We start from the raw sequence: 7897 nt of genomic DNA, 5'->3' as shown, positions 1-7897 counted from the left end.
TGGAAGGATCCTTTTTTTTTTTGTAAATTACATCTTGTTTCCTCTTGTGTTCATCCCTATTGTCTTTTAGTAATTAGGACTAAATCCAGAATCTTTCCTTTGTGTGGCTTCCAACGTCATAATCTTACCCCTGGCTACCTCTACAAACTGATTCCAACACCACACACACACACACACACACACACACACACACACACACAAAAAAAAAACAAAAAAACAAAAAAACTGAAGATATCCAAGCAAATGGATAATAATAACTTTTGTGTTTGGAGGGTGCTTCGGAGCATCGGCTACTGATCTCCAGCGTGCAGGAGTGCCCTGACGCTCTCCTGGGACTCTGGTGTCCTGCTCCTGTCCGGTGAACAGAAAGCCATGGTGCTCTGAGTCACCAGGAACGTGAAAATGAATGCTGAAAACAAGGCCACGACCAGTGTGGCGGGAGCAAGGTGTCCATCCGTGGCCGCTGCTGCAGCGTCCAGGCTAGGACCAGGCCAAGAACAGCCCTTGGAGACGCTGGCAGCAGAGTCAGTGAGCAGCTACAAGCCAGAGGGCCTCCAAAAAAGGAAACAAAACTCCAGCGGCTGGAAAAGTTATTGCTAAAAAAACCTACAGAAACCTCTGGAGAAGGTGCCTGTGTGTGTGTGTGCGCCACAGGCAGAGCCTGACCCTGAGCCTGCTAAGGAGGACAAACTCTCTTGGTTGGTACTCCCTCTCCAGGCCAGATGGAAACACCTGGAGCTGCCCCCGCCCCTGCCAAGAATCGTTGTCAGGCTTCCGCTGCTGTAATTCTCTCAGTGAACACGACGGGTACAGAAGCTGAGCAGATCAAAACCTTTGTGGATGTGTGAAGGAGATCTACGCTTAGCTCAACAACTTGAGGGACAGCAGTCAGGCAGACCAAGTGCCTACTGGGTCAGCAAGTCACTGGAAGCACGAATGCCATTCTAAAGGACTGGCTAGTACAGGTTCAAATGAAGTTCAGGTTGTTGCAGGACACCATGTCCATGACTGTTTCCAGTCATTGGGTGTTGGGTATTTTGTCCCGGCAATGAGGAAAGTACCTAAGATAGTCCTGATGGTCATGTGCTTCGTAAGCCCATGACTCACCATGACTAGAGTCTGAGCCAGGCCCTGCATGATAAGGAGAAGGGCCTCTTCAGTGTACAGCAGGCAGGCAGTGCAGCAGAGTCTGGTTCATGCAGAATACTCGTGTGCCCAGGAAGTTGCTGTGGCTGGTTGGTGTCCCTTCTGTGTTTGTTGTAAGCAAGTATGAAGAAATGTACCCTCCAGAAGTCAATGGCTTTGCCTACGTGACTGACAACACTGACAGTACACACCAAATCACACAGATGGAAATGAAGATTCTAGAAATTTTAACCTTGGGTCACCCACTACTCCTGCACTTTCTTCACAGAGCATCTAAGATTGGAGAGGTCGATGTCATGCAACATACTTTGGCCAAATACCGAGGGGACTAACCACATTGGACTGTGATGTGGTGTCCCTTCCTCCTCCTTCTCACGTTGCAGCAGGAGCTTTTTGCTTACCGTTGACAGTTGCGGATAATGGTGAATGGACACCGACTCTGCTGCACTGTCTGTCTGCTGTACACTGAAGAGGCCCTTCTCCTTATCATGCAGGACCTGGCTCAGACTCTAGTCATGGTGAGTCATGGGCTTATGAAGCACATGGGCATCAAGACTATCTTAGGTACTTTTCTTGTTGCTGGGACAAAATACCCAACACCCAAAGTGGAAGGAGGACAGGCTTACGTGGCTCATAGTTTGTGGAGGTTTCGGTCCATCATCAGCTGCCTCCAAGGCAAGGGGCACATGGCACTTTGTTCATGGTGAGCAGAAGGTAATAAAGCACCAAGGGGCGACCACAGCTCTTTCTGTCCCTTATATCTTATCCAGAATACTCACGGCGGGTAGCAGTCACACCCTCAGTCCTAGTGCCCTGAGCCCAGCGCTGCACCATGAGTCAGTCTCAGCGTCACACACTCTAGATCCAGCCACCTCTGAGAAAGCCCCACCTGTGACCGCAGGAGGCTATTGGGGGGCCAGCTAGACACCAGCCATGACAAAGAACAAGTATGCCACATCTAAGTATGGTAAGAGCAGCATTCTAACACAACTGAATTATGCATTAGTTGAGGATTTGGCCAAGGCTGTGGCAAAGGTGTAACTTGTAAATTTGAGTACTGTATCTATAAATAATATTTGTACCATGTGCCACTTGTACAAACCAGCTGTATTTTCATACTTTTTAATAAAAGCTGCAGCCCTTTTTACTTTTTATACCTTAAAAAAATGCTTTTGATATCCAAACATTTTAATGGGCTAGGGGCCAGGGGCTCAGCAGAAGGTCACTTACCCGGCCTGTGTGGGACCATGGGTTCTAGCCTCAGTTCTGCAAAACGAAAACAAAATCTTTACTGGCTTCCAGTTGCCTGGGGCAGGAGTTTTTACACTGGCGCTTTTGACATTTTGTGCTGGATATATATATATTCATTTTTGTGCATTGTAGGGTGTTTAGTGATACCTCTAGCTTCCACCCACTACATATTAATAGTTTCTACCCTCCCCCTGACAATCAAAAACACTATATTCTTATACATTACCGGTGTATCCCCAAAGGGTAAAAACCCTACAACTTAGAACCACTGGCCTCAAGCAAGCCAACCTCTAAATCAGATTGACCTGAGAGCTTCAAAAATAAAAAGCAAATCCCAATTCCTATTTGAGGACGGTGGACTCAGAATCTCCTGAGACATAGACCCAGAGTATCTGGTTACAGTGACAAGGGGTGGCCTAGCCCTAGAAGGTGAACCCAAAGCATTCTATGGTTCCCCTTCTTTTCTCTTGGCTTTACTTTGTCCTACCCAGTCCCCAGCCCCACCATGCTGATCTGTGTCTCCATTTCTCCATGCACACTTCGTTTTCCCTGGCACACACAGAGGCTGCGAGGTTGCTTACTAATTCCCACTTCCTTTCTGTTCATTAGTAACAGAATCTTGTCATGCTGAGTCGTGACTGTGTACCCGGTTATATAACACACTTCACCGCCTTCCTTACAGATGGTGGTGGCTTTCCCCTCCTCCTCCTCCTCCTCATACTAGAAAAAACATTATATACGAGTTACATTTTGATTGCATAGGCATCAAACCATATATGTTACATATTTTAAGAGTCTGCCCCTAGAAATGCCTGCCATCAACAGTTTGGTATATAATCTTATCTTTTTTTTTTTTTTTTTTTTTTTTTTTTTGCGGAATTAGAGATTGAACACAAGCCCTTGTGCTTGCCAGGGGAGCGCTTATTCTACTGAGCCATCTCCCCTGTCCCCTATAATCTTATCTTGTTCTATGAATTTAAACCTATTTTCTGCCTAGTAATCCCTTTTTTTTTTTTTTTTTTTTTTTTTTTTGCGGAACCAGGGATTGAACTCAGGCCCTTGCACTTGCCAGGGAAGTGCTTATTCCACTGAGCCATCTCCCCAGCCCCTAGTAATCCCTTCTTAAGAAAAAAAAAATTCTGAAAGTTTAGGTTTAAGAATTATTAGAGGGCCAGTGAGATAGCTCAATGGACTAAGCACCTGCCTAGGCAAGCACAGGGACCAGGGTTTGATCCCCAGCACCTCATGCTATACCGGCCCTGCCCCTGGGCATGCTGAGCTGGCCACTTGGATCAGGCATGGTGATGCACATTTGTAATCCCAGCACTGTGGAGGCTAAAAACAGGAGGATCACTCCGAGTCTGAGCTGCAGTGAGACCCTGTTCGAAATACATAAAAAAAAGAATTAGTAGAGCTCTCTGGGAAAACCAAAAAAATATGTGTTCTTAAAGGAGATTTATTGTAGGAATTGATTCCTGCTGCTATGGAGGCCTAGAGAGTTCAGGATCTGCAGCCACAAGTGGGAGGAGCAGGAACGCTGGTGATGCAGGTTCTGATCTTGAGTCCAAAGGGCCAGGTACCAGAGCAAAGATGTCCATGGGCAGGAGGAGCTGATGTCTCAGCTCAGCAGAGAGAGCAAACACCCTTCCTGTGGCTCTCATTTCTCCTCAGGCCCCTAACGGTCTCATGGTGCTCACCCATGTATGTTGGTGACAGCCTCCTCATTCCCAGCGCTGATTCCTGTTTCTCCTGGAAGCAGCCTCATAGACACACCCAGAAACACCACTTCTCAAGCCATCCGGGGTCCTTCACACCAGTTGGGCTGACGCAGAAAATGAGCCATCACGCATCCACCTCTTATCACTGTCACGCCCGAGTGTGCTTCCTAAGACATGCTTCACTCCCAAACGAAGACTGGGAAGTGGCAATTCTGCCTCACGTGACATCACTTACATGCATCCAGCTAAAATTTCTGTCTTAGTTCATTCGAAATAATAAAATACTATCATAAAATACCATCAACTGGGTACCTTAACCACAGGAATTTATTTCTGTTTCTCACAGTTCCCAGAACTGGGAAATCCAAGATCAAGGTGCTGGCAGATTCAGTTTCTGGTCATTGATAGCATCGTTAGGTTGTAAATTGACATGATTAAGAGTCAAGTCTTAGGGGCCGGGGAGATGGCTCAGTAGGATAAGCACTTGACTGGCAAACGCAAGGATCTGAGTTCAATCTCTGGTTCCGCAAAAAAAAAAAAGAAAAAAAAGTCAAGTCTTGTGGATTAAAGTGCCTGCTTAGGCAGACTCAGGGGCCAGGATTTCTGGCCGGCTGTGCCAGTCCCGCCCCAGGGCCTTGATGAGACAGTGATTGAGACTGGGCATGGTGGTGTGTGCCTGTAATCCCAGTACTTGGGAGGATCATTATAAGTCCAGTCAACCCAGTGAGACCTTGTATACTCTGTCCTTAAAAAAAAAAAAAAAAAGAGTCAGGTCTCACATAAGGGCACTGATCCCATTTCTGGGGTCTCCTCCATGGAGAGTACCCCGCTCTTTTAACTTAACTGTGTCTCCTGAGTTTGCATACTTGTTTTCTGCAGCATACTGAAAGCCTGTTTTACTCCTCGGCCAGGTGAAAGTTAGGTCATCTGACTGCATTATTTTCAGAGAGGAAAATCTCATCTTCAGGATAGGGGTGCCTGCTGGCAAAGTAGGCAGCAAAGCCATAGATCTGGGGCTGGCATGTCATTTCTAATCCAAAACAACCAGCAGAGCTTTACTGTGCTCAAGACGTTGTGGAGACACTGAGAAAAATCCAAAGAAATATGAAGGAATCCTAGCTGTGCAAGAGGTTTGCAGTTATTTTGGAAGAATACCAATAATATAAAATTGTTTACTTTTGTACACTTAAAAACCAGAATCCCTAAACCTCCCATTGTGACGTCTTCCTGTGTAATCAAGAGGCTCTGATGTCTGCTGGATCTCCTTGCAAATTCCAACATGGGAGCTCCGAGCATGGATTCAAGATGAAGTGGGCTGCAAGGAGGCGCTCAAGTGGAGCGCTTACCTATAGCAGGCACGAGCCCCTGAGCTCTGTCCCCAGCACTGAAGAAACCAGAAGGCCTGCAGGTTTAAGCCGACCTCTGCAATGGAGTATGAGCTCATTTGGAAAAGACATCGCATCAGTGGCCAGGGGTGTGATGTGAGGATTTCTACGCCCATCAGGAGGCGTGATTGACAGAACAGGATCAGTTGTAGAACAGAGTCGGTGTCTTCTGTTCTTAGACCCTTTCCCCTGGCTCCGCGCAAATGAGCAGAAGCAAATGAGGCAGAAAGATGAAAAAGAAGGGCTGGCCAAATAGCTCAGCGGATTAAAGTGCACCTGCAGGGGGTGAAGCACAGGGGCCAGGGGCTCGATCCTCGGGCCTGCAGTGCAGGTCCCACCACTGGGGCGTGCTGTGACTGCAATTGAGACTGGGCGTGGTGGTGCGCGCCTGTAATCTCAGCTCTTGGGAGGCTGTAAACAGGCGGATCACTACCAGTCTGATCTAGTAATGAGACCCTGAACACCCTGTAGACCCTTCCTTAAATACAAAATAATAAATAAAAGATGAAAAGGAAAGTGGATTCCACCTGGAGAGTCAGACATGCTCTGGTAGTGCTCCTGTCCAGGCAGGTTTTGCCCAAATGATTTCCAACTGTTGCATAATTTAAATTTTTTCTCCTCATTATCCAAATTTCACTGAAGAAAACTGAGAGAAATTAAATCAATAGCTGCAGATAAAAAAAAAAAAATTACCCAAACCGGGCTGGGGAGATAGCTTGGCGGCCTAAGTGCCTGCCGGGCAAGCAGAAGGATCGGAGTTTGATCCCTGGTACTGCGTGTCATGCCATGCCAGGCCGGAACACCAGGGGTGGGAGCACATGCCTGCAAGCCCAGTGCTGGGGAGACTGAGACAGGAGGATCACTATAACTTAGAACTTCATAGTGACACTCTGTATCAAAAACAAAACAAAACAACAACAAAAAAAAACCCCATAAAACAATTACCCAAGCCAAGAGTGGTGTTGTACGCGTCTAATCCCAGCACTTGGGAGGCTGAGGCAAGGAATCACCGTGAACTCAGCCCTGGCTACACAGTAGTGTTTCAAGAAATAAAAACCACCCCACATTCTTCTTGCCCCAACCATTGTCAATGCTGGAGGTGTTTCTCATTTCTTTGTCAGTATCTAAGTGTATGTGTATGAAACTGTGATTGAGAGGTATATTATTTATTTGTTTGTTTAGTTTAGTTTAGTTTAGGGTCTTGCTACGCAGCTCAGACTCCATAGTGATCATCCTGTCTCAGCTTCCCCAGCACTGGGATTATAAATGTGAGCCACCACGCTCAGTTTCAGTGGCAAGTGTGGGGGCGGGGAGTGTGGCATGTGGTACCAGGATCAAACCTGGGTCCTTGAGCTTGCCAGGAAGGTGCTTAGACCACCGAGTTTTAGATTAGTGTAATAGGGAACTTTCATCCTGTTTTTGTCACTGTGTATCAGATTACACCCAGTTCCCTCTGTCATGGATTTGTAAACATAATCTTTTGTGCACGTTGAGTTATATTTCCAGCCCTTTTTGTAATTTTTTATTTTGAGACAAGTTCTCGCCAAACCACTAAGTTCCCAGAACTAGGCTTGAATGTGGAGATCCTCCTGCCTCAGCCTCCCACAGTGTTAAGACTACTTGTAGCCCACGATGCCCAGCTGTAAACGTTAATGGCTCATGCCTGTTGTTGATGGAGCCTAGTGAATGCTGGGATCTCCAGAGCTCACAGATTAGGAATGAAGGGAAGAAGCCAGAGAGAAAAGCCAGAAGCCTTCTATGCAGTCTTCTGCCTTAGGAAGAAAGGTAAGGTCAACTCAGACTTGTCTGGTGGCTGGCAGTGTGGGCTGGGCCTGGACTGCCGGGCTCCAGCTCCAGCACTCCCTGGCTGCAGGACCTCAGGCAGGCTGGGTTGCCTGCCTTCCCTTTCCCTCTGTGAAGTAGAGCTGATGATGGTCCCTTCCTCACAGTGTTCTGGGGGAGATTTAATGAGTTGCACTGTGCACATGGGCCGTCGAGGTGTTGGCTACTTCTAGCTAGGGGCAGAGGTCCTGCAGCGAGGGTGGGAGAACTGTAATACTTTTCTTTTCTGTGCTTCTACTAACATTTAACAGTTTTTGTGCCTTTTAATAGGGTCTCTCTTGGGGCCAGGGAAATAGCTCAGTAGAATAAGCGCTTGCCTGGTAATCACAATGTCCTGAGTTCAATCCCTGGCACCACATGCCAGCCAGCCCCGCCCCCTGGTGAGCTGAGCTGGCCACACACATAAATAAATAAATAAATAAATAGGGTGTCTCTCTCTCTCTCTCTCTCTCTCTCTCTCTCTCTCTCTCTCTCTCTCTCTCTCTGCCAAGGAACAAATGTGTGGCTTCAGTATGGATATTAGAATTTAATTCCGAAGGGATAGAAAGTGCTTTG

General features: G+C 47.0%; 1 pseudogene; it reads left to right on the top strand.

The window, feature by feature from the left end:
* The first annotated feature begins 372 nt into the window (after nt 1–372).
* On the top strand, nt 373–2187 carry LOC101568440 (annotated as a pseudogene).
* The last annotated feature ends 5710 nt before the right edge of the window (nt 2188–7897 follow it).

This window comes from Octodon degus, unplaced genomic scaffold (assembly GCF_000260255.1).
Source record: "Octodon degus isolate 3935 unplaced genomic scaffold, OctDeg1.0 scaffold00064, whole genome shotgun sequence".
NCBI lineage: Eukaryota > Metazoa > Chordata > Mammalia > Rodentia > Octodontidae > Octodon > Octodon degus.
This window is presented reverse-complemented; position numbering and strand designations above follow the sequence as displayed.